This window comes from Myotis daubentonii, chromosome 3 (genome assembly GCF_963259705.1).
Source record: "Myotis daubentonii chromosome 3, mMyoDau2.1, whole genome shotgun sequence".
Taxonomy (NCBI): Eukaryota; Metazoa; Chordata; class Mammalia; order Chiroptera; family Vespertilionidae; genus Myotis; species Myotis daubentonii.
This window is the reverse complement of record NC_081842.1, coordinates 139241108-139269069: the sequence shown is the minus strand read 5'-3', so window position 1 is coordinate 139269069 and position 27962 is coordinate 139241108. Positions and strand designations below refer to the sequence as shown.

Sequence of the window (27962 nt, the reverse complement as noted above, 5' to 3'; positions counted from 1 at the left end):
ACAGTATTTTCAAGAGAATAGACTAAAACACTCCATATTCAAAACTCTCTGACCTCTTTTCAACAAATGGTGCTGGGAGAGCTAGAAAAAGACACAGGAGACACATGGAAGAGAAGGAAGTTGGACCCTTCACACCACGTGCAAAAAATAAAATGGATTAACAAACTAAATGTAAGAGCTAAACCATAAAACTCATAGAAGAACTCTAAAACATGACCTTGGATTTGGCAATGGGTTCTTAGATATGACACTACAAACATAAGCAACAGAAGAAAAAATAGGTAACTTAGACTTTATCAAAATAAACATGTTTTGTGAATCAAGGACACTATCAAGAAAGTGAAAAGACAGCCCACAGAATGGAAGAAAATATTTGTAAATCATGTAACTGATAAGAGTCTAATTTCCAGAATATATAAAGAGAACTTTTAGAACTGAACAATAAAAGGATGAACAACCTAGTTTTAAAAGGGACAAAAGATTTGAATAGACATTTCTCCAAAGATGGTATACAAATGTCCCATAAGCAAATTGAAATGATATTCAGCATCATTAGTGTAGGGAAATGCAAAAGCAAACCACAACAAGATAACACTTCTTACCTATTGCAATGGTCACATTAATTAAAAAATAGGAAAATTACAAGTGTTGTCAAAAATGTGGAGAAATTGGAATCCTCATAAACTGCAGTAAAGTGGTGTGGCCACTATGGAAAGTAATTTGGCAGTTCCTCAAAAGTTTCATAGAATTACTGTATGACCCAGAAATTCCACTCCTAGGTATATAACCAAGAGAACTGACAACAAGCATTCAAACAAAAACATTTTCATAGCAGCATTCTGCACACAAGCCAACAAGTGGGAACAACATAAATGTCCGTCCACTGGTGAATAGATAAACACAGTGTGGTGTATGTATACAATGGAGTATTATTCAGCCAAAAAAAGGAATGAAGTACTAATACATGTTACAACATGAATGAATCTGAAAAAATTGTGCCAAGTCAATGATTTTCAACTTTTTTCATCTCAGTGCACACAAAAACTAATTACTAAAATTCTTTGGCACACCAAAAAATATCCTTTTTTGCCAATCTGACAAAAAAAGGTATAATTTTGATTGATTTACCAAAAAAAAAATCATAGTAATTACCAACCCTTTTTGCTCCAAAGTGACTTTAAAAAAAATCAGGTGCCCATACTTGTATATAAGGATTTCTGATACCAAGAATTAACCAATCAGACACAACCTTATTATGCAACTTTATTATATGACCTGTATACAGGGTGGGGGAAAAATAGGCTTACAGTTGTGAGTATTCCAGTTAATAAAGCTATTGTAATAATTATAACCTGCACGTCTTTTTTCATATGAACAACTATAAACCTACATTTGCCTACCCCTGTATTTATGGTTCAAGAGAAGACACCAGATGGCTATTGTTGTGTTGCTGTTGTTGTTTATTTTATTTGACAGTCTAAGGAAAAAGAGGTCAGTGCCCCTGACCAAATCATCAAGTATTGCATTTTTTAAAAATTCTTGCAGCCGGGCACACCTGTTGAAAATTGTTGTGCTAAGTGAAAGAAGCCAGTCACCAAAGACCACATGTTATGTGATTCATTTCCTTTACAGGTAACATCCAGAACAAGTAAATCCATAGAGACAGAACACAGATGAGTGGTTGCCAGGGTCTGAGAGGAGGAGGGAATGGAGAGTGGCTATGGGGTATCTTTTGGGATGCTGAAAATCTTCTAGAATGAGTTAATGGTGATGGTTGTACAACATTGTGTATGTACAAAGAACTACTGATTGTACACTTTAAAAATGATTAAAATGGTGACTTTTATGTCGTGTGAATTTTACCTCAATTAAAAAAAAATATTTCTCTGACCCTATCTCTCATTCTCTGCTAGTGGTCTTACACCAGTCACTTAGCCATTGCTGGAGGGTCTTGTTCCATCAGCTATCCTTTGTAGTAATTCCATTCTCATCGTATACTTTTTTCCCTCCAATGTCATGCTTCTGCAGTCTTCTACACCCGTCTTCCATTCATCACTCCTCAGGCTTTGGTCCCCAGCAGAGCCCATGGCAACATGGCAGACATGAAAAGCCTCCATCTACAGATTTCTCACCAGACTAGGAAAGCTCTGCATTTAACCAAACAGAAGCTCAGGTGCCTCCTGCTTACCCGAGGGGCCTTTTTGAAATTAGAAACGGGTTTCCAGTGTGGTCCTGCCACAGAGCTGGACTCATCCACCACAGCATCACCAGGGAATGTTAATTTTGGGAACAGGTGGAAGAACTCTCCTAGCATTTCCCGACAGGCACAGGGGATTCCTGCAGACTCAGTAGAGTGAAAGTCACACGTACAAAAATGTAAATTTGTGTGAGATGTAAGGCTGCTACTCACAAAGCTTAAGTGCTTTTAATTCTGGGTAATAGATAGTGCTGATGGCTTTGGAGATTGATCTCTGAGCCGACCGAGGGCTCCAAAAGTAGAAGGAAGCTATATTCATCATTGTCTTAATTTTCTTTTTTTCCTCTTTTTTTTTTTTTTATTTCTGCAGGGGTCAGCAGAAATCAGATTTTTTTCTTTTCTTTTTAGATCAGTGTTAGTGTGATTATGATGATCCTGAAAGACCTGTATGGGGAGAATGCTGCAGTCTGAATTAAAAATAGCACTTTATGTCCTCCCACGCGCAGCACTTGAGGGTTCTGAATGCCTTTTATAAATGCAGACTTTCTGCCTGGCTACATAAAAGAAGCTGTCACTTCATTTCCATAACGAAGTCATTCCCAGGAGAATTCCATTGTTTTAGCAATATAATTTTTGTAAAAGGCCTCTTATTTTGCCTGAAAAATGTAACAAAAATGAACTTTTGAGAGCTTATTCGACAAAACAATTAAGGAGCTAGAAATTTTCTTCTTTCTTGATTTATTGGGAGTTGTGTGAGAATCTTCTGTACCATGATGTTAGGATAAACCCCCCCAAACCTGGCAGGTGCAGGGAGCGGGGAGAGCACCTGTTATTCTTTCTTCTGATAGAAATGGGGGTAGGCCTTTCCCTGAGAAGGTGCATTCTAGAGCCTGGTGATAAACAGGTGGTGCTAATTCTAAAGAGTTTTAAATATTTATTTTGAAAGAGATGTAGGAAACTTTTAGAATGCTCAGTCTGTAAATAAACTCCTTGGGATTTTTAATGAAACATGATCAATCATCAGGTGTTTTAAATATTGGGACCGTACCTTGCTGGGATCCTTTGCTCAGAAAATTCTAGTTGCTACTCCCCTATACTTGAGTTTACAGCATTGTAGCAAGTGGAGTGGTGTTTCCTTATACACTGTTACTTGTGACTGGCTCAAGTAGGCATACATGCATGTGCTTGTTTTCAGCACCCCCTCCTTCTCTCTCCCCCTCCCGCCCTGGGCCCCGCCCATCCACACAATGATCTTTGCTCCAAATAGGGTACCAAATCTTCCACTCCACATTCATAGAATAAGAATCATTGCATTTCTTGGTACTTCCCCAGCACCAAGTAACCCACATCAAAGTATACCTGCAAAGTATACCTGTCCTTGGTGTTTCGACAGGTAATCCCTGGACTTAATGCCAAGTGGCATTTCTGTTACATGCTGTTCACAGCAGAGACCATTGGAATCTCACTTTTAAGCTAGAATAGTTTCATTAAGCCTCCTCCCAAAGGAGAGAAGTTTTCCATAGTGCCTTTGTCTTGCAATGTTCTTTTTTTATGACTCCATCAGAAAGTTGTAATATTTAAAAAAGGAGGCAGCTGTCTGGATTAGTATCAAAAAAAAGGTGTTAAAATATAGAGTTGCTATATATTTTTGGCTTTTAATTTAATAAAACAGACAAAAAGAAGACACACGAGCTTGAGTAATGATACTATAACTTATAAAGTATGATTAGAGAGAGGTCCTGTTGTAGCTACACTTTCACATAGTTATATTTCTTTTCTTTTTTTTTAGACCTTCTCTTTTTAATATATATTTTTATTGATTTCAGAGAAGGGAGAGGGAGATAGAAACATCAGTGAGGAGAGGGAATCATTGATCGGCTGCCTCCTGCACATCCCCTACTGGGGATTGAGCCAGCAACCTGGGCATGTGCCCTGAGTGGGAATCGACCCATGACTTCCTGGTTCATAGATCGATGCTCAACCACTTAGCCACACCTGTCGGGCCATAGTTATATTTCATTAAATAAAAAAGTACTGAGGCGAGACTTTAGCTTTGGTAGGTTGCTTCCAGAGTTCTGGATACCATTGGCGATTTCTCTTACTAGTATTTATCCAAAAGGATGGTCTGGGGGTGGGGGAATACTATCTGGTCTTTTTTTACTTTGACTCACCTTTTGGGAATTTGTGAAGTGAGGCCAAATAAAATACTTGAGAATACTATCCTATAACTAAAATGATGGCAAAAGAGAATGAGAGGAAAATATTTAAGTTTCTTAGAATTTCTACTAATTTTACTTTTTAAAGGAGAGCAAATAGAGCAGAAACGGAAGGAAATTTAAAGTCAGGAGACTCCTCGCAGTGGCTCCTCTGGGACCTTAACAGCTCATGATGAACAAATGCTTTATAACAATGACCCCAGCAGCACAGGTGGTCCTTCCCCTTCCTTCCAGGCACTTTTTTAACATGCGAACGAACCACTGCCCTTCTGGAGTAGCGTGGACAAAACTCCGCTCCAAGAAGAAAGTGTTGATGACTCCAGCTGCCTGATGGGCCGTAACCCTGGTCATGTGTGGTGGCCAGGGTCTTGATCCATATTCCTGGTAGGCGTCAGCAACCCACTTGGGAACAGGGTATTAAACAAATAAGGCCAGGAAAGAGTTGTCAACAAGAAACACATGTAAAAATCTTAATTTCCTGAAGATGTCATTCTTTGGCTATTCAGTGCAGATAAGGTATTTCTTAATGTGGATTTTCATCTCATTCCTGATATGCAGACCTACTTTTCCCTGGATGCATAATGATATTGCTTAGCAAACTTCGCTTTCTACCAGTAAGGAGATGGAACGTGCATACAAGTGTAGACACCTGCCAAGTCTAAATATGTGTGGATAAAGCCTTGCCTTTATGTGATAAGCTGTGCTATAATCATAGGAACAGTGGCATGGATCCATAGGAAGTGTAACTTTTAAAAAGTTTGATCACAGTATTTTTGAGCATATTTATCTCTTTGATTATGTGTTGTTTAGGCAGATACTAATTTTAAGTTTTGTTTGTTTTGTTTTATTTTGATCATTATTTATCTTTTTTATCTAAACATGAACCAGCTAACATCAGTAGAAAATGTTCCCAATGCATGCTTGATACCCAAGGAATGCCAATTTGGAAAAATATTTTACAATGGCTAAAGCACAGAAATTGTGGAGAGCGGGCCACAGTGTTTGGACAGGTTCAAGCCTCAGACTAATGAGAGGGCACAGTCCTCTCATGGTCAAGTGTATGTCCCAGCTTGGAGGGAAAAGCCCTCCCAGCACAATTATAGCCAACAGCTCTAGTTGTAAGCTTGAACCTATGGTCCAAACACGTGGTCTCACATGCCTGAGTGATGTGGGCTTGATAGAGTTCAGGTGCATGTAATTGAGTAGGATCAAAACTCACGAGAATGTTGTAAACATCTTGACCACACCCTTACTTTACCTCCTGGAATCTGGCTATAAAATAAAGACATGGCGCTATCGCTAGCTCTCCACCAGAGAAGCTCTCCATCAGAGAGGACAGTGTCCCACCCAGACCCAGCTTTCATTCTCTTGTCTGTCTTTTCTCAATCCTTCACCGCCCCCTCTGAGGGTCACTGAACCTGGATGAGCTGGCACAGCACATAAGGCGCCCAATGTGGGGCTGAGTATACCATGTCCATGCTGGCTTGCCACAAGAAATCACTGAATGTTGATTGACCAGAGACTGCATGATAGGAGTGAGTAAATTGTATTTTTCAGAATACTTTAGGTTTGGGCTCCGTCTCACCCTTCACCTCCCTCCAGTTCTCCTAGAATCCGACTAAACTGCTTCTACTCTCAGGAAAGTTCTGCATTGCCCTTGCCTTCCCTGTGGAAGGAAGGGGGGTTTCGGTTTCCATGACTGACATACAGGATCCTTTGTGAGCAGGGCAGGGTCGGGCTCTGCACCCACAGGGCTGAGCTGCTCATCCAGATGAAGCATTTGTGAACTCTGCCAATCCCAGGAGCCCTAGCTGCTTCTCCTCAGAAAGAAAATATAGAGTCAGCTTTAGTCTTGGGTTGGAAAAACAGGCTCTTGCAGAGTATTTCATTGATTGACTGAGCAGTTTCCATCTTGGCTTATGTAATGGTTTTTCTCCAAGTCACCAGAAAGGGACTCTCCTATTTGATAACCACGGAGTACGAAGGTCAAGGACATGTCAGAGTGAAAGTCAAATGCCAGATTATCAGTCATTTAATCAAACAGTATTTATCAAGGGGTTACCGTTAGCAAAAGCACCGTGAGGCTTACAAAACAGACACAAAACCCTGTCTTCACAGTTTACTAGCGTCTGCCTGGGGAAATGGTGCCTATTTTAGGATAAGGAATAAAATGATTAGTATCTTAAGGAAAAGGAATAAAAACTATAGGAACTCACTCACAAAAGTATTTCTGATTGAGAAAGTTGTATGTAGAATAGGAGGATGGAGGAAAGAAGGTGGAAAAAGTAGGACTTGTACAGGTCTTGGTAGGTATGGCTTGAATTTTAACACGTGGAATAGAAATGTGAGCATTCAGAGATGAAGAGAGAATTTGGGTTTGGCTGGTACAACATGCATGAGGGGAGAAGTAGGAGATGAAGTTGGAAAGGCATGTTGGGGCCAGATTGTGAAGGTCTTAAACATCAGATTTTAGAAGATTTGCAGCAAGCTGTAGGAACCAGCACCACAGTATGGCATGGGAAAGTTGAATTATGTAATCTGCTTTAGGAAGTCTGGTCCAGGAAAAATGACTCAGATGGTTTGGAGGAAGAATAGTGAAGGCAAGGAGACCAATGAGCAGGCTGCTGTGCGAGGAGTAGATCTGACCCAGCATGGCGGTGAGGGAATAGAGTGCAGGCTTGTGAGGACTTGACAATTGATGGATGCGGGGGAGAGAGAAGAAGACAATGACGCTGTTAGCATGAATTAGAAATAAAAGAGGAGGACTGATTTTAGGGGGGGAAAAGATGAGAAGTTTTGAAGTAGACATATTTATTTATACTGCATATATCCAGCAGCTTGTGAGGGGAGATGATGGGCCCAGGATACAGATTAAGAACTATATGCAATAAAAGGAAATTGTCATAGAAAGAGAAGAGGGAGCACTGAGCATGGAACCTTGGGGAATACATACTGTAGGGGTAGAGAAGGAACAGGAGGGGACGAAAGCTGAGGAACTAGCAGCAAAGTGATGTAAGGAACCCCACAATAGGACCGTCTCCAAGAAACCAGGAGTATTAGGATATTTTGGTGCAAGAGACAAAACTCAAAGTGATTTAAGCAAAACAAACAAACAAACAAAAAAACACAAAATGGAATTCATTGTATCCTATATGTATTAGTTTTCTATTGTTGCAGAGCAAATTACCATAAATTTAGCCACTTAAGACAATATCCATGTTATTCTCACAGTTTCTGTGGTCAGAAGTCTAGCCACAGCTTAGCTGGATTCTCCACTCAGGGTTTCATAACGCTGAAATCCAAGTGTTGGCTGGACTGCATTCTCCTCTGGAGCTCACATGCTTATTGGCAGATTTTATTTCCTTGTGATTGTAGGACTGAGGCCCCTGTTCTGTTGCTGACTATGGGCGAGGCGCCACTCTCAGCTCCTGCTCTCTCCAGGTCCTTGCCGCATGGTGTTGCTCCCTCCCCCCAAACAGCCCTCTCATGCTTTGAATCTGAGTCCTGGAAAAACCTGTCTCCCCAAAGGCTCACCTGATCAGTCGCTAACCTCATCCTGAGTAATCTCTCTATTTCAAGGTCAATCGATTTAGAAGCTTAATTTCATCTGCAAAATCCCTTCATAGCAGCAACAACCAGATTCGAGTTTGATTGAATAACTAGGAGAAGGTGTGTGTGTGTGCACTTGAGGGCAGGGCAGTGTGGGGGCCACGTGAGCATTTTGCCAGGGATAAATCTAACACTTGGCATGGCTGGGTCCACAGGACCTCACTGTTGTCAGGACTCAGTCCTTCTGTCTTGCAGCTTTGCTCCCTACTGAAGAGCTTCATTATCATTTGGGTTTTCCTCACCAGGTGGTAAGAATGGCTCTCTGTAGACCATGTTTCCATGGCCTCCTTAGGACAGGGTACATTATTTCCTCAGGTCAGCCGGTCCGAGAGGCTTTGATTGGCATGGCATTGGTCACCTGCCTACCCCTAACACAGGCATCATGGCCAGAGGGATGTGTATTCTGATTCTCTAGACCTACTGTGTTAAATGTTGTAAAAGAAGTCAGGTAGAAAAGAGCCTCTGCATTTAGAAGGCAGGAAACCATCTGAAGGAAAGAGAAGGAGGTTTACTTAAAAAAAAAAGGGGGTGGCCTGACCAGTTTGGCTCAGTGGATAGAGCGTCGGCCTGTGGACTCAAGGTTCCCAGGTTTGATTCCCGTCAAGGGCATGTACCTTGGTTGCGGGCACATATACAGTAGGGGGTGTGCAGGAAGCAGCTGATTGATGTTTCCCTCTCATCAATGTTTCTAACTCTCTATCCCTCTCCCTTCCTCTCTGTAAAAAATCAATAAAATATTATATTATGGGGGGGAAAAGAAACAGCAACAACAAAAAACACACAAAAGGGGTGGAAGTCAAACTCCAAGAGTTTAAGATATGCCTGGGAAAATACCAACCTTGATTTTATACAACACGTTAACATGTTTGTTGGTGAACAGGAGAAAGGTGACAGCCATCTGGAAATGTACCAGGATAGAGGGAAGGTCTTTCAGGAATAGCAATGGCTGATACCTTTGTAAGGAGTTTCTAGTAAAGGAAAAAGATGGAAGGAGAGACAGAGGGCTGAATTGACCCTGACAGGACCTGAAGCCAGTAGGGAGAGAACAGACTAAGACTCCAGGCTGAAAGCCACCGGAAGTTTTTCCAGATTATAAAGTGTGTGAGCCTTTTGGTTTTGGGTCATCTGTCACCTCTTTGGAATAGACAGGTAAGAGTCCTTCCAATGTAGCCCTCCTCAGAGAGTGATTGAATATACTCAGGAGACCCTTAGCCTCTGTCTGGCTATCTATCCACGAAGACTTGCCCTTAGAGCAGGGGTTCTCCAAGCATTGTCCCTGGACCAGCAGCATCAGCACCACCTGGGAACTGGTTAGAAACCCCACACCTACTGAGTCAGAAATTCGGGGGATGGGACCCAGCAACATGGTTGAACAAGACCTCCAGGTTTTTCTGATGGTGGTTGAGGTTTAAGAAGCACTTCATTCATCGCCCCTCCACACACACAGGTTTCCTTAATAATAGCTTTTGAAAAACTGCGAGGATCAAAGATATAGGTTCCCAGTGACCTGGGGTGGGGTGTGGGTTGTAAATCTTCAAAGGAGATGGCTACTGTTCAAAAGCCACCCTCGACTAAAAATACAATGGACCGGAAGAACAGAGGAGGAGAGCTGAGTTATAACTTAATTGTTCTCCAGTGTATGGAGGACTTTCATTTGGATGGTAGGCATCGTAGGAGCTGCAGTCCCTGGAGGACAGGGAAAAATGAGAAGGGCTTAGATTATAGCTAGAGAGCAGTGGTTCCTTTGGAGTACAGCTCAAGTCGTAGAACAGGTTTTGGAAACGGATCATTTAATTTAGATTCAGTCTCTTCTAACAGACACTCTGAGGAGGCTGCAAAAGAAGGGCATGGCAAGCTTTCTTTCACCAAGGAGCTTAAAAGCTTTTCAAGCCTTCAAGACTTAAATAAATCCAGTGGAATATAAACAGACAATATAACTGAACGCGGAATTAAAAAGGACTTGGGTTAAAATGTGTGATAGAGACTGTAAGTGCTGTGGGCAGTCAGGGGAAGGAGAAATTGGCAGGGCGTCATTTGCTCCTCTCGCCAGGAAGAAGCTGTCAGCCAGGCAGAATTTCCCAGGGCTGGTAGGAGGGCTGGTGGACAACTCAGGTTCAAGAAGTCCTTTTCCTTGCCCTCCCTTTTCTTTCCAAGTTTTCTGGTTTGTCAAAGCTACTGAGTCAAAGTGAGGGTTTGTATTTCAAGACTGAACTTGGAGTGTTTTATTATTTTTGGTTTTATGAGAAACTTGTAACAGAAATTACATTTTATCCTGGGTGTCTTAAATGGAAAGAGATGCAGATAAAAGTTTGGCTTATTTGTTTCAAATAGATTTTCAAACTTACTCCATCAACGGGGAGTACATGAATAAGCCTGTCTGAGGAAGCCTTTGTTTCGTAGGATGAGGAAAGCAAATAACTGATTTTCCTTAGTGGAAGAATTAAATTGTACCAGATCTGGGACATAGGGAACAATTTTATTTCTTTGCAAAGTATTACTCACGTGGATAACCAAGCCACAAACCAAGACAGAAGGTTTCTAAGACACTCTTTTTTAAAAATAAATTTTGATTTTTTTCCAATTACAGTTGACCTATAATATTATATTAGGTAGGTGGATATAAATGCCATTTAACTGCATGAGAGAAATAATAAAAAAAAAATTGTTAATCTAGAGGAAGCCAGCAAATTTGAAACCTAATGCAAAGTACTAAGATTTTTTTTTCAGACATTTACATGTGATGGGGTCTGTTTTTAGCTCTTTTTGGAGAGGGTTTTCTGAACTCCAGCTGTGGCATGCAGGTGTTAGCAGAGAGCTTCTTTTTCTTGTGATGATGGGGTGAGTGAGATGCATTAGGCGGCCAGAGTGGACCTCTGCTGTCATATCAGATTTAATACCTGCACTTATGGGGTTCCTCTCCAGGAAACCACTAAGTGTGCACTGCTCTGATGGGCCTGGCAGTCAGAAAGAAGAATCAGCTTTTTTTTAAAAAAAAAAATTGAAATGCAATTGACATGTAACATTATGTTAGTTTCAAGTGTACAACAACGATTCTATATGTCTATATATTGCAAAGCAATCGCCACAATAACTCTAACTAATAATATAAAGTCCATTGCTCAATTCTTGATTTTAATCAAGGAGACCCAGTTGAAATGGCCAGAAAAAATCAAGAGGACATAGAACTCAGTTGTTCATCTCTGGATGACATCCCCTAAGGACAGGCTGTTTCCTCTCCCTGGAAACCCCGTGCCTGGCTAACTTCCTCTCGTCGTTCACTTCTCTGCTTAAATGGCACTTTTGTGAGAAAAGCCTTCTGAGCCCCTCCTTTCAAATGGGGTACCTACCCCATTATGAATTCAAATGGCAGTGCTTATTTTTCCTTCACAATACCTGTTCAGTGTTCACATTTTATACATAAACTAAAAAGAGTGTGCTCCGGTTCTTTAATGCCGTCCCAGTGAGGCAAGGAGCTCCTTAAAGGCATGGTTCTTGTCTGATTTGCTCACCACTGAAAATATAGAGCCTGGTGGATGTGCTAAGCACCAAGTAAAAATTTGACATGAATGAGTTAATTAATAAGCAAGCACTTTGTGAGCTGTGTTCACTATAAAAGCATGGTTAATTATATCGGCAGCAGGCACCTCCTTTCTCTCTTCTGTCCTAATTTCTTTCTCTCCGATTTTTAGTTCCTTATTTTGAGGTAGCATTTGTCAGTGTTTTACCAATTCCACATCTAAGGTTTGACATCATTCATTGTTGTCTTTTTTTTTGAGATAAGGGACCACTTTTTTCTCTCAAAAATATTACACCCACAATGCTAATGCTGCAACTCCCGCCTTTGCTCAGCGTGTGCTCATGACTTTGAAAGGCCCTTGGGGGTGACTTACTTGGGAAGCAAACAGCATCCCAGCGCAGCACTTAAATCTGTTTTCTGTTGTCCCCAACACCACTCATGTGTGTTCCTTTACCTCAAGTATGTTCCTCAAGGATCCCCAAGTCAAAATAACTCGATAATATTGGCCCAGGAAAGGCTATTTCTGGCTCTGTCTTCAAGAAGGGAAAAATTTTAAAAATCCAGGTGTGGAAAATATTAATGATCAAAATATGAATAGGTCTTTTCTTTAAAAGCAACAAACACGAATGATCCAGTCCTTCCCCCACAGGTCCTCTGTGCACCACAACTGTGTCTAAGTGTTATCCTTGGTGGGCGGAAATGGCAGACGGCCAAGTGGAAAATTTCACAGTCCCGCAAACCTCCAGTGCACTAAATACTGCAAACCAGCCACCCCAGGGAGTTCTGTGGCTGGACCAGGTCATGATGCGCCTGCACATGCCTCTCACCACCTTCCACTCCCCCTTCCTCTTCCCTTCCTGCCCCAGGCCCTCAGTTCCTTTCTCCCTGGTTTTCCAGACCTCTGCTTCCCCCAGCCCCTCCCTGGAAGGAGGAATCAGCCTGGTGGCCCTGGCTGAGGTTTAGAAGTTTGAGGGCCCCCAGGGACTGTCAGTTGTTGGTGGCTAGCCAATGCTGGCTTTTAAATTCTGGCTCAGAGCTCTGTAACAGGCTTATGACCACTGACAATGCTTTGTGTTTATATAGTGCCTTTCTTCTCAGAAACTGTGAGTGCTTTGCAAGAGTGATCTTATTGATCTTCCCAACCACCCAGTGAGGTATGAAAATGGCAAAAGGTCCCAGCTCCCTCCTTTCTGCAGAGAGTAAAACCAAGGGCCTATTTTGAGGCTGTGTTGCAAGTTTGCATCTCAGCTGGGATTGCCTCTGAAGTCTCCCAGAGCTGGCTTCAACCTCATGGGGGGCAGGGAGGAGCAGGGCGAAAGGTTGGCCGTGGCATGCTGCTGTGTCTCCTGGGGCAAGAGCAAAACTATTGAATTTCTTTTTCACAAAAAGGTAGTGGAGAATGGTCTTTGGCGAATGATCAATTAGTCTAATTGATTGTGAACTTCATTTGTTGGGGTAAAGAATGACTTGATGGTGCATTGACCTTTTCTTTCTCTTCTGTTCTATTCCCGTGCTAGGTTTTCCTCACGTCTCTGTGGAAGAGGAACGAGCACGCCTGAGCCCAGGAGCGCTCCAGCTTCTCGTGGGAAGTCTCCATGGTGAAGGAAGGCTGGGGCTCCCAGTGAACCGTGCACAGTGAATGCTGTAAGTTAACAGGAGCAGCATCTGCAGCAGCTTGCCTTGCAAGGAGTCGCGAATCATTGGATGTGGCTGAGCCAGGCCAATGAAGGGGTGTTCATATTAGTGCTAGGTGATCATCCAATTATTTTTTTTTTAGGGGAGAGGTTCTGTTTTCATTTGCTGCAAACTTGCCTTTCTCCCAGCTTCTATGAAGCACTTCTCACTTTCTCCTTCAGGAAAAAAGCATGGGATACAGTGATTCTTTCATTGTAGGATTGCCCTTGCTCCTGGTACAGTTCAGTGGTATCAAATTTAAACAGCCTCGCAGTTCTTTTAGGTTGATGGGTAGGGCTCACATTCTCTGGGCTAAGAATTAGCCACCGGAATTGCCACCAGCAGTGATTTTTATTGGTGTGTAGTGTTTGATTGGAATGATTTTTTTTGGTTTTCAAAAATCTGAGGTTTGCAAGTATAGTCAGTTGTTTTAGGTGCTTTTCTTGCTGAAACTTGGCTGGTTGACTGGTTTTTATGGGGCTTCTGGGTTGGGACTTTGAGATTAGTCAGGTAGGTCCTGCAGGTCAGCTGCTGGTCACCTTCCGTGAGGCATTTGAGGACCAAGTAATTGAAGAAACAGTACCCAGTGGCTTCAAAGGGCTTACCCGCCAAGACACTTAGGGGTTGGGCCAGCTCTGCTTTCTGGAGATTTTACCACAGAGCTAGACCGTGTCCCCAAAAGTTTAGAAGAGGTTGTTGTTGTTTTTAGTGTATATTTTTATTGATTTCAGAGAGGAAAGGAGAGGGAGAGATAGATAGAAACATCAATGATGAGAGAGAATCATTGATCGGCTGCCTCATGCACATGGCATCCTAGAGGAGGAAAGTGTGGCCTGCAGGCAGCACCTCACCCTGGCCACAGCTCAAGGGAGAGTTCAACACGCAGTGGAGGCCAGGAGCCTGAGAGATCAACACAGAGGGGTGCCTGCTCCAAGCCTCCACAGTGTGGCTGGGGGCAGGCCTCCAGCAGACATACACACACACACACACACACACACACACACACACACACACGAAGTGACTGCTCTGAGCCTCCTACGCAGATGGGGGCAGGCCCCCAGCGGGAACACACACACACACAGGACGCCTGCTCCGAGCCTCTGTGGCCATCAGTAGGACATCCACTGAGGGCTCCCGGACTGTGAGATGGGCAGGCTGGGCTGAGGGAACCCCAACCTCCAGTGCACGAATTTTGTGCACCGGGCCTCTAGTGTATGCATAAATACATATACTTGTTTTTATGTGTGTACAGACACATATGTGTAAGGAAAAAAAAATATATATATATATATATATATATATATGTTTTCAGCTTAATAACACAGGAAACTTTTCCAGGTGCTTATTACCTATATTTTTTCCAGTTTCATAAAATATTTTGAGAAGCAAGGTTTAGTAATATGAGGGCATATATCAGGGAGAAAAAGCTTTAACATTGAAGAGAAAAATTTCCACTGAATTTTTTTATTTCATGGTTTTCTAAATATTTTTATTAAAGTATGCATATTTATCTATATACTTGGCTTAAATAGTGTATTAAGGTAAATTGATTACATTGGAAATCTCCCAGTGTGTCATAGTGAACAGACTATGAGTGATGCTGGTCTTTTAATGTGTTTCCATTTTGTACGTATGAGCACCTTGGTTCTAGTGGAAAGTACACAACTCCTGGAATCAATTGATCTGAATCCTGTTCCCCATCCTATTGTCAAGGACAACTAAGTTTGCAACCTTGGGCAAGTCACTGACCCCATGAAGTGGTATGTTGTGAGTTTGTAACTTGCTCCAGGCTACTGCTTATGGATCAGTTGGCATCTTGGTTTGGGGCCCCCGTAAGGGGCAGAGCGTCGTATGAGGCACTTTAATACTTAATCAAAAGTATCTCTTATTGTGAAAGTGTCCTTTGCTATTATGGAATAATCTGGGGCTTGTGAGATCTGGGAGCTGCAATATCAGTGTGTTTTACTGGAAATTGTTTTCTCAATCAGGTAGCTATTAGAATGTACTTCCGGAAATTGTTTTAAAGCATTTTCATCCTAGGAAACAAGTGTCTTATGAAAAAGTGGTTTAGGTTTCCGATTACATTGTAATGAGCACTGCAGTTACTATAATCAATCTAACCTTTTTTTTTTAGTCTTGTGGGTTTTTGTTTAAACCATTGCTTTGAACTGCTCATGTGATACCATGTCAAGCCTCAAACAGTACGTGAGGTTTTCAAAGATGTTCTGAACATAAACTTTCAGGTAGTCAATGATTTGACACAGTTTTAATGCACTGCTGTTTTTAAAATGTTGAGCACAGTATTATGGAGAAGAAAAAGAATTATTATTCCTGTCTTTACCATGATACCCTTTCCACCAGGCCCTCCCAGGCACCACGGGGCCATTCAAAGGTGTTCACTAGAGTGCTTTCTAAGAATATAGTTGTAGTCAGTTACATATAGGAACCACACCCATGGGTCTGCTTGAAAATTAAATATGAGCCACTTTTGAAATTAACTTTTTAAAAACTGTCCACCTTCATACTCAAACATTTACTTACTTTGTAAATGTTTGAGCTGGTGATCCATATTTCTTTCCTGAGCTTCCCTGCTTCCTTAAATAGGACTTCTCAAGTTACCTTTTCAAAGTAGCCCTCCCTGACCTGTATAAAATAGCACCCACCCCATCTCTATACTCTAGCCCAGTGGTTCTCAACCTGTGGGTTGCGACCCCTTTGGCGGTCGAACGACCCTTTCACAGGGGTCGCCTAAGACCATCCTGCATATCAGATATTTACATTACAATTCATAACAGTAGCAACATTACAGTTATGAAGTAGCAACGAAAATAATTTTATGGTTGGGTCACAACATGAGGAACTGTATTTAAAGGGCCAGAAGGTTGAGAACCACTGCTAGCCTATCTTATTTTTTAAAACACCTTACATGTATATTTATTTTTAATCATCCATTTCCGTAACTAATCTCCATGAAAGCAAAAATCATGTTTTATTATTATTATTAATTTTCTGGTGAATCTATAAGACCTAGAGGGCTGGATGGCCCACAGTGGGCACTCAGTTGATATTTGAGTGACTGTCCCAGGACAGAGTAAATATGTGGGCCTGAGCCATCAGTGAAGGAACATAAATGGAATTCTGATGAGTATTGGGTAGTGTGGAGAGACTAGGCTATTTTCTTAAATCCTTAGAAGTAGATGGTAAATGTCTATGATGTATTTAAGTAAATGTGTGAAAGGAAACAACATGCTTTTAAAAAGGCTTTATAGAACTAGCAATAGAGTTTGGGGATTTTCTGATACTATTTTTTTTTTTAATTCTGCACTGTGTGTGTTTCCTCTGCTTTTTCATGTGAGTGGCTTGCTTTATTGCTCATTTGTGAGCAGTCCGCTCTGGCGTGTTGTGGAAGGTGGTGGTTTGCTTCTTATAATCACATCGTTTTATGACCCTTTATGTTTATGTTGCTTCCCAAAGTAGAAACCAGGCTTGAAGTGCTCAGTCTGCTTAGAAACTCACCGCTTACTGAATAGCATCGTTTTCATGTTGTGTACTTTTGGGTGACACATACTTGGAAATGAAGAATGGTATGCCCACGCAAATTAAGTTCATCTCACCTCCATGTGGTGTGCAAGGGAAGTTCACAAATGTTAAGGAGGCATCAATCTACGTTGCTTTTGCAGACCACAATAGTAAAGGTTTCTTGAATTTGGTGTGTTTATCGACCCCCTTTTCAGAATAACTGCTCTGAGCACAGGAGTTACATAGTCCTAGGAAGAAATGGAAAGACTACAATAAACACCTGTGTGCCTATTTGCACAGTATTATGCTGTCTTCAGAAGCTTTGAAAAACTGGAAGCTGATTTCTAATCTCCAGAGTAAGGGAATTACATGTACCCCCTCTAATCAGAGTGATTGGGGAATTTCCCTGTGTCTGTCGATTTATACATTTTATATTTGCCATCTTTGATGCCAGATCCTCTGGCACTAACATAAAAAAAAAAATCTGAGGTAGAGAACGGTTCAGGGGAGAAGGGGAGATTTTACTGTTTGATAAATAAAGAAAAATGGTGTCCTTTTCTTTCAGCCCTTGCTCATAATGTGCTTGCAAATTGGCCTGCGTGTTGTTGTGTCTCTGACTGAGCACATCCCACACAAGTTTTTGTGTAGCTTCAAGTCCTCTAGGGTTTTCTGTCTCACCCATTTCTTTCTGTTTCTCAAACCTTTTCCAGTTGCTTCTTATTGATAGCCTCGCTCATCCCTGGCCATTGCCCCTTTGGCGGGGCCTTTGCACGAGCTGCTACTTCTGAAAGTTGATGTCAGAGCGAGTCCTGAGTTGGCCTGCAAAGTCTAGCACATCCCAGGCACACCCTTTCCCCTCGGTGCCATCATCCCTAACCTCTCAGCACCTTCTCTCAGCGTCTCGGAGAGGAGAAGAGACACACAGAGCACAGGCAGTCGGGAAGGAATAGTGTTCGTGTATCTTCTACAATACTCGTGTTTTGGGGGGTAAAAGGGGGGTGGGAAGAAAGCATCAACAGTCTGGTCAGACTGTTCTCTATCTGAACAGTGCTGAGGTGAAAAGGTTTTGTGTTCTGTTTAATTTTGCAATTCACTAAAAAAACAATAACATTTATCAAAAAGCTGTTTGTGTCAGGTTTGCTAACGTCTGATAGGGATCCAGTGATGAGTCATCTGCATGTACTGTCCTCTGAGACCCTAACAGACCTCCTGGGGAGTCCATACGTCAGGGGCTCCGGCAGGACAATGGGGACGGTTCCGCAGGGTTGGGCTCTCAGGGAAGGCTGCAAGGATTGCTGAGCAGCTCAGGCCTTGAAGCAGAGGTAGGATTTCAACTCAATATGTGTGCTTTGAGACAGCAGAGGGAGAGAAGACAAAACTAGCCTTTTATTTGACTGCTTCTGCAACTGAGAAGATGAGAGCTCAGAGTCAAAAACGTCTTTCCATCAGAAATGACCACAGACTAAGACATAGATTGGGGGTTTGTAGCTCCTGGAACCACTCTTGCTTAGGGTTCCTATATGTCTTTATCTTCAAAAGCTGAAGCAAGAACTTCAGCCACTTAAAGAAATGATGCCTCTCCACCCTAATAAGAATAATGTTTTCAACTTGAACTATGGACAGAAACCACACCCAAAACTAAAACTGTGTTTCTCAAGTGGTGTATTTCTGAAGTGCTTGCCATTCCAGAGCCAGTGCTTGTAAGAAGGAAGGTCAAGGATGACTGGATGGCAGTGCTGCCTCCGAACAAAGGAATTAGGCCTCTAAAATCCTTCCAAAGAGAGAGAAAAGTCCCACACCCTCAACACCTCAGAGGCTGGTCGGCTCCATCACCTTTGTTAAAATGTTACTGATGTACTAATATGTCATTTTTCACAAAGTATGTCATACCATGGGATTTGAATTACTTTCACCATTCTTTAAAAGATTTTTCTCTCTCTCTCTTGCTTTCTTACAGAATAGTGAGGTGCAACTAGGAACTAAATAACATTGTTTTTTCATAAAGCCAAAATAAAATTGTTGATTCTGACTTACAAATAAATTGTTCCTTGGGACTAATGTAAAAAGACAAATAGAAACTTTGAAGGCCAGAAGGGAGTGGCAAGAAATATTCAAAGTAATGAACAGCAAGGACCTACAACCAAGATTACTCTACCCAACAAAGCTCTCATTGTTAGATAAAGAGCTTCACAGGCAAGAAAATGCTAAAGGAGTTCATCACCACCAAACCAGTATTACATGAAATGCTGAAGGGTATTCTTTAAGAAGTGGGAGAAGGAGAAGGAGAAGGAGGAGAAGAAAAAGAAAAAAATCTATAATAACAAAAGTGTAATATGCTAATTAGACCAGAGGTCCTTCCAGAGGAAGCCAGGGCTGCGAGGGAAGCCTGGGTCCTGGTGCCTGCTGGTGGCCGGAGGGAAGCCTGGGTCCCAGGTGCCAGAGGGAAGCCAGTGCCAGCAGCCGGGGGAAGGAAGGCCTACTCTTGCACAAAGTTTGTGCATCGGGCTTCTAGTATGAACAATAAAATGGCAATAAATACATACCTATCAACAACTGAATCTAAAAGTCAAAATAAATGAACAAGAAATTTAATGAACAAAATAAACTGGTGAATAAAATAGAATCAGAAGCATGGAACAGACTGATGAATCTCAGAGGGGAGGCGGGGTGGGTGTGAAGAGATTAACCAGAGATCTTACCTATGGACACAGACAGTCTAGGGGTGAAGGCCTGGGGTGGGTGGGAACCAGGTGGAGGGGGACCGTATGGGGAGGAAGGGGGATATCTGTAATACTCTCAACAATAAAGATTTAAAATATTTTTTAAAAAGACAAATAGATAATTTTTTTAGTGTTATGAAATAATCAGAAAATCATTTAACCACTTCCCCAAAATATATTTATATTAAATTTCAAATGGTAGCTATATAATAAATCATGCTAGGTGGAATCTTAAATTGGAAGAATTAATGCATCTTGTATTTGTCCTGAGGATTATGTTAACCTTTTGCAGACACACGAATAAGTATGTTACATGATTCAGGAAAAGTAATTTTCAACAAGTATAAAGTGCTTTTTAGGAGAGATAGTAAAATTAGCTGTTTGTAACCAATGTTGAAGGAAGTTAGTTTTTCAACCATATTTTTCTACTTCTGCTTTTGATCTGAAACAATATCCTTAAGTAGAATACCCCCAAATGGAAATACTAACGGGATACTAATGGCAATTTCCTTTAGAATCTTTTATTTCCAGAATTCTGGCAAGTTCTTGTCATCACGCTCCTTGGACTCTTATCTTCTCCTTCCACCCATAAATCCCACTTCCTTCCCCAAGTTTGATCACACAGTGCCTGTGACACCTCCCTTCCAGCTCCCAGTGACTGGCACTGGGGTAGGACCTGCCCACTGTGCCTGCAGAATTCGCTGGTGAGGACCCCTGCACGGTACAGGGCCTGGCTTATGTCGTTCATCCTCCTGGGCATTGCAATATTGAGCTTTGCACATCTAGAAATGAAAACACGCTTGCTCAAAGCGTTGTCTAAAATTTCCGTTAGGTTACTCTTTATTTCTTGTTTTCTTTGCACACCTTTGTAGCTTTCATAGAACTGAAAAACTGTAATTTCTCCAGGGCTAAAATCCAAGGCTTCTAGGAGTTGCTACCCCATCATAAGCACTGTAAAACTCACCCTGCAGAACAAAGAACTGGGCAGGGGTTATTCCCTTTCTCTACCATGGCAAGCCCTAGTTTCTGAGGCTCCTTTGCCTTTTCTTCTTTGTTCTCCAAGAGGAGGCTTGATTAGATTAGAGCGCTATTTGTTCAGAAAGGGGACAGTCATTGCCTATCCAAGCAGATCCCCCTCCCCACCCCCCCCCCTTCCCTTTAGCAACCTCAATTACTTTACCTATTTCTGGTTCTCCTGCTTCTGCCATGAACAACCTCCCTTTCCCCACTTTCAGGAGGTTAATAAATTAAACATACAAATGTCAGTTGGTTCCTGCACATCTACCAGCTCCATAATTCAGAATAGAGCCAGTCAGCCCTTATCTTAAGCAAGTTTCTTGCCCCTCTTTTGCCACCAGCACATCAAGCCCAAGTGTAGATTAAAGGATAGTATGGCAAGGCGAGAGCTGTCCGCTAGGTAATGTTAGTCAGTCACTCCCCTTCAGCAGAGCAGATTAGCTGCCAATCGGTATCTTGTTGCTGTCATCAGAGTTTGCAGTCCCGGTTCCCAACTCTGCTGGCGATCTATTTCTGTGTCCCAGCAATGATGCCAGTTGTCCTAGCAACCGGCTGGCCGATACTTCCCTAAAGGCAAGCAAGGAAGTGGCAGTGGGCCTCCAGAGGTTAGAAGAGAGTTGGCAGTCACCTTGCTCAAAGAGGATTTTCCATTTCCTTCATTTGGGCAGGCCTCCAGAAAGAATGTCAGTATCATGGGAGTGTCACTTACTAAGGATCGTGGGCCACATGGTCGTCCTAGTACAGATAGCATCCTCTGGAGAATAACAAACTGATGAATGGATAGTCCAGGCAGAAAGTGGGGTCTGCTGGGCCAGGATGTTAGGCGATCTCAGAACATTAGATAGTATCAGTTTTTCTTGTGAATCGAGTTAATGTCCCGGTGGTTTATCAGAATTGGCATTCAGAGTTGGAGATACCGGTAGCTATTTGGGAGGCATCAGAGGTCAAGAAGGGGAAGATGAAGGGAAACACCACTACAGTCGATCTTGGCTCCTTTTCCTGTTGACAGGTTTGGCTGGAAATCAGTCCGGTGTAACTAGAGCTTTCTTATTGGGCTCTAGTAATTTATCCATGTGCCCAGCATTGAAAAGGAACACCATTCACCTTGTCCTCTTCTGTTTAATTATTCTCCTTTTCCTTTTATGTCAAATTGAATTGGCACTAAATGACTTTTCCCCTTGTTTCTGATTTGGATCCAAAAGAACATACTAGAAGTCCTGAGGACTATATCTTAAAGTCCCTAACCTAGTTGTCCTTGCCTAGATTAAGTCTAATTTGGGGCAGTCACTTGACATTGGCTGTCTTGGGGACTTTATTCCATAGCCACTTTATTGTGGAAGCCACTAGCTAGTGACTTTGGCATTTTCTTCTAGTATTTCTGTCTGTGTTAGCATGGTGCTGCCAGGATATTTTTTAAAAAAGAAGGAACTAGAGGAGGATCTAACCTGCAAACCTTGTTGGGAGATGGGGAGCAAGAGAATCTGATGACTGGAATGTTCCCAGGACATTTAAAACCCACAAATGGCATAAAATATTATTAGTTCCTTAAGTTTCTTTACTAAAAGGACTTTTGTGCCCTCAGAGATTTATTATTATTTGCTCCACTGAATGACCACATTTAGCTGAGATAATTGCATGTAACTGTGTCTTCATAGTGGGTCATCCAATTAGGGTGTACCTAGACATTTCCTGCATACCTTGTATATACTCAGCAAGTCAGTTCCCTCATCCATGCCTGGAATAAGGATAGGTATTGAAGCTCTGGGACTGGAATGGAGAGAAATGGTATTTGAACAAGGTACTTTTTTTGTACTTTCAGAGCAATCTATGTTCTTGAGATGTTTCCTAACGAATAGACTTTGTAAAATCAGTTTTGTTTGACAGGTGTGTGTGGTTTGACAACTGGTCATTATTTTCAGTTGTTGAAATGGTTTAAATTGTGGAAGGCACTGTGTGTTCCTGGAACAATAAATATATATTAGGTGCACTTTGATATTGTAAAAAAGTAGAGTTGTGTTTTTTTTTAAGGTAAATATTTATCATTCCTCATATGTTCTCTCATATTTATGTGAACAATAAATACAAAATGTGGATTACATTAAAGTTGGAAAATTAAAATTCTTCTCCAGGTTTGGTGGTTTCTTTATTAGAAGAAATTTGGTAAAGCAGATGGTAGCCCAAGTAGGTCTCATGAAATTCATTCTTCATACGTTTCTTCCTACAACCTATCTAGATATACAGAATTGGAAGCACAGCTAGAATAGAAAGAACCTGTTCTCTCTCCCTCCTGAACTTGTTATTGTCAGTCACAGAGGTAGGTGTGGATCTAAATATTAATAATTTAGGTGATGACAGAGACACCTTGTCTTGGTCCAGGAGCAGGAACTTCAGACTAAGAACGGACATCTGGGTTCTCATCCCGTTCCTCTCCCTCTGAAGCCACTGGCTGCTACTTTCTTTCTCTGTGACTTTACTTCTGAGTCTTCCAACAGGAAGGAGTTACCACTTCCACATAACAGCATCAGATTTAAATATGCAGCCTGGAGCAAAAGTGGTCTGTAGTCACTCAACTGGAAAATAATACAATAATTAATAAATAATAATACAAGAAGAAGCTCTGTGTTTCACCTACTCACGACTGTACACCTACTTTTGCCCCACCCTGTATTAGTCCAAATAGGAGGCTTTTGGAATCATATCTGGGTCCTGATCCCAGCCCTGCCACTCACTCGCTGTGTGCCCTTGGGGAACTTGACCAACTTCTCTGAGTCTTATCTATCTCATTTGTGAAATAGGGCTGATCATACCTACCCTGCAGGATTGTTGAGAGAATTAGATGAGATGTGTGTGAAGTGTTAGCCTGGTGATTTCTCTCTAGTAACTGGCAGCTCTAATGCTATTAGGCTGAGACACTCCACAAAACAAAATGTATCGTGCTGTGTTGTCGAAATCAACAGGTGAACAATTGCAGCTTGCTAGTCTCTTTATAAAGACATTTCTTCTGTGATTGAATTGTCATCAACTGTCAATCGCATCTTGCTAGTCTCTTTGTAGAGGCATTTCTTCTGTGATATGAACTGTCATTAATTGTCAATGTCACCGCATTGACAGTGAAGCCAGTTCTGTATTGTTAAAGCCTTCTGCTTCTCTGACATATAGAGTAGAATAATTATGATGGCGACGGTGGCAACATTTGTCAGAATTATCCATGTGCATATGCTGAGGGCCCTGGAATTTTAGGTGCTTTTTTTTGTATTAGTCAAAGTGAAAGGCCCTAATAGTTTGATAGTCTCATCTATAAAAAGAATAGGGAGAGTCCCAAAGGCTAGTGATATGAGTGAAACTCTAAAGAAGAAAAGCACTAAAATACGTTTTGACGTAGTTAACATGTCGCGGTAGTGAAAGGTAAAAATGATCTATTCTAATTCTTTGGCATTAAGGATAGAAAAAGCCGGAAGATTAATGTATACATTCATGCATCTTCTTTCAGCAAATGTTTGCTGAGTATGTGCTGTGAGCAAGGCACCCATAGCAGCTAAAGTGCCTTTTAGTCACTGGAGAACAAGATGAGAAAACAGGCAACTGCTTTCCACTGTGACCCTTGCTCTTTTAGTGGAGCCTGCAGGAGGCCGTGGATACAAAACCATGTGGTAGTTTCTGGGGTCCAGGAAGCCTTCATCCTGAGACTGGAAGCTTTTAACCAGGAAATAAAGTGAGCGCATCAGTTAGCATATGCTGTGTAACAAGCCACCCATTTAGTGGCTTCAAACAACAAATGTATTATTTCTTATGATTCTGTGGGTTGGCAGGGCTGTTCTAGTCTGGCTAGCTTGACTGGGACTGATTGGTCTGAGGCGGCCTCACCCACGTATCTAGCTGTCATGAGGCTGGCTGGCCTGAGAGAGAGGGGAGCTTCAGCTGGGAGCTCCATGATGTGTTGTATCCTCCCGCAGGCTAGTCTGAGCTCCTTTGTATTATGATCTCAGGGTTTCCAAGAGCAGCAAGAGAGGACAAACCAGCACACAAGGTGCTTGCTAGTTTCCCCTTGGCCAAAGCAGTTCAGTTAGTAAGCACGCCACAGGGTCAAGGTGAGGGAAACCAGCTTTAGCTACTTGGTGGACAGCATGTGCCGAGTTCAGAGGTAAGAGAGAACCTAGGATGTAGGAATACTACAAGTAGTCGGAGTGGCCAGAGGAGAACAGGTAAGAAGTGTCGGGGGAGGGCCAGGTGATTAGCTCTGCTGAGGATTTCGGAGTTTATCTGGAAGACAGGAGAAGACTCATGGACAGATCTGAAGCAGGGTGTAGACATGATCAATAAGACACATAGAAACATGGTTAGATGGCCAGAGCCTGAGAACATGTTAGCCTGGACAATTCAGGAGTGTTTCCAAAGAGACATCCCAGGAAAATATCACAGCTGAGGTGGTTCCAAGTCCACCTGAGCTTTCTAAACAGTGAGACCAGACTTGGGACAGGGTAAGGGAGCTGATCTTGCCAGCAGCAGGCATCGCATCACTTCGGGGATTCTGCCAGACTCCTGTATCCTGGGGGTTTAAATAAATACCTGCTGATGTGCTGAAAGAGTGTTCTCCTGTAGGTATCATTATAGTATCACCCTAAAAGACTCTTTTTTTCCTAGGACCCCAAAATAGACAGTGTGTTCCGGGGCCCTCAGGCTCCCTAAAAAATTATTCTCTGTCATCGGGTGAAACCAGTGCTCACCTATCAATTTCAAGAACTGACCTTTTAACTGGGCTATGAAGTATAACTCTTTAAAAATATTAAAATAGAAATGACTTTCATTTCACTAAATTCAAGTCACCGAGAGTGAGAACTTGTGGTTTTCACCGGTACGTTTGGGAGCCAGTTTGTTGTCACTGAAACTGCACGCTGTGGAGGGGGAGTAGCAGGTACTTTTCAGGTCTCCGGCTACAGGCCAGATGCTGAAAGTGCTGTCTTTATAGATAAAAAAATGAGGGAGAGGACACATAAATGTGCATTAAGCACATAATAACTTGCCATGTTTTCTTTCTAATTTTTCAGTAAAAAAAAAATATATATATATATATATACATATATATATATATATGAAAGCGTGTAGACAGGGTGGAGTGGGCTGCTGGGGATGGCCTCTGTTTTCTACTCTCTTTGCCTCGAGGGACACCTTCCCCTACCATATAATTGGGAATAAGTAGAAATCGAGGGGATAGAGGAAGACAAGGGGGGAAACGAACACCCTAGAACATACTTGTTGTAACTCAGAGTCCTCCCTTTCCTCCTCCACTTAAAGACCTTCAACTGCCCTTTTCAAATGGGCTTCTTGTGTTGTGAGACGGACTCGGCATGTCCGGGGCTGGGGGCTTAGCTCCTGTGCGTGCAGGTGTTAATACTGGGCACCATCCCCTGAATGAGATCCATTTTCAAAGACGGGAGGATTTGAGAAACCCCAGCAGTGGGTCAGAGGCCAAAGGCATTTTTTTGCTGCTGAGAAACAGCCAGCATTTTAAACATTTTTGTCAATGTCTTAGTTAACAATTTTACCTGGAAGACTGATAAAGAAATGTGTGGTAGAAGACCTCATTATTTAAAGGGCCATATTTGGCGAGCTTCATTATCATGTGAAATGGAAAACATGGCATGTTTGGGAATTCCTGATTCTGCATATTTGCTTTAATAGCTGATCGTGGCCCAAACACTGACTCACTGCATTTGATACTGAAAGGAAGATGTGGTTTTCTGTGCTCAGTTCAGTCTGGCCTCCAGCTCGGAGTCTAGAAGGATAGAGGCAGCAGTACAGGTGCTGAAGCAGTGTCTTACTGCCATGGTTTTCATGTACAGACTCATGACCTTACATGCAGGTTCACATGCAATATTAATCAAAATGATATGCTTCTTTATAAATACTTATTCAGTCAATACTAGAATGTATAGAGACTAGAGGAAGAAAACTGAATTTTATTTTTAGAAGTAGGGTGAAGACGCAGATGTGTGTGTCCTGCCACCTGTGCATTATTGCACTAGGTTTTGTCAGCTGATTTCCTTACCCACCTGTGCTTTCTGTGGTGCCTCAAGCAGTGGACCCATGCTAATCCACAAGGGACATGACTACACAGTCAAAGCCAACACTACGATCAAAACCACCTGCTGTTATTTGCTTTTTCAGAAATTTTAATGATACAGCGAAGTCTGAACAAGTGGAACTGTTGTAGCATCCAGTTGTCCTCTTAATTAGCATGTAGAGGTAGTCATTGTAATCTAAGATGCTGTGGGGAAGTAATGAAGTAATGCCAGTGAGGTATACTGAGTATCTAATAAAAAATAGGCTATCCCAAGGCAGAATATTGGTGCTCACCCACCTTTCTCTTATGTAAACTCTTTCTATTCTCTCTCTCTCTCTCTCTCTCTCTCTCTCTCTCTCTCTCTCTCTCACACACACACACACACACACACACACACACACACACACACACTACACACACACACCCTGGCCCCCTGGCACGCTCACTGAAAGCAGCCCAGCTACAGAGCATGGCAGCCTTGCAGGCAGCAGCTCTCCAGCCATACTCTATGGTAAGGACATGACGTCACAGCTGGGGCTGTGTAATGTTCACTTATCTTGACTTTGAAGCCCCTCTGATTCAGTCTGTCTTATCTATGACATCATTCACAGATCTGGAGTCTTCAAACCTAGCCTACCTTTGGAGCAACCAGAAATGCAGAGCTCCAAGGCATATATATTTACGTATTCCATCTCAATCTCAAATTGATGAACCATATTTCAGTTTGTGAAACTGAAAACTCCATTTGTTTTCGTGATTACATATGTCTCCACGGTTGAACATTGCTTAGAAGAAGCCATGTTTCTCTTCTGATGAAACTCTGTCCGGGTTTTGCAGTGTGAAATGTGTTCCTATGGCCGGGACTCTTTCACACAGAAGGGAGAGTGTCAGAATGAGAAGCAGAGCAAACCTGTGGGAAAGGGTTATCTGCAGTGTGGGGAAATTCCTGAGTAGGCACAGTTTGATTTCAGCAGCCTACCTATCCCCTGGGTGTCTTGTCTCCCTCTTGGATCTAATCTTTCCCACTCCCAGTGCCTCTCAAATCACTTTGGGTACCTTGGTTTACTTGTAAAGAATCATAGTTTAATAAAGACACATTAGCCGATAAAGGCCTTGGCCAGGATAATTGCATTTTACCAGGGCCTGGAGACTCAAGGATTGAAATTTTTATGGTGTAATTTTAACTGATCCTTGGGGTGTCATTTTTTTCAAACATGTTAGAAACTAAGCAGCTGCTGACCTAATCAATGAATGCTACCCATCCTGCCTTCTACCCAATAATGTTCTATATAAAATAAATATTAATTTAATCGTAATAATCTCACTTTGCATATAGACTTCAACAGTATGGATATTTGACAAATTTTCTTCTTCTCCCAATTTTAAAAATTATGATAAAATATGTAAAAATAATATTTATCATCTTAATCAT

General features: G+C 42.0%; 1 protein-coding gene across 13 annotated transcripts in view; it reads left to right on the top strand.

Moving 5' to 3' along the window:
* ATXN1 (ataxin 1) overlaps nucleotides 1–27962 on the top strand; it is a 422285-nt gene that overhangs the window by 256461 nt on the left and 137862 nt on the right. For 11 of the 13 annotated variants that reach the window (XM_059688693.1, XM_059688694.1, XM_059688697.1 and 8 more), the window contains one exon: nucleotides 13057–13183. The gene's annotated coding sequence lies outside the window, so the exon portion shown is untranslated. Of the gene's footprint in view, nucleotides 1–12637; nucleotides 12694–13056; nucleotides 13290–27962 lie in introns of all 13 variants that reach the window. The other 2 variants (XM_059688696.1, XM_059688695.1) reach the window with 2 other exon arrangements.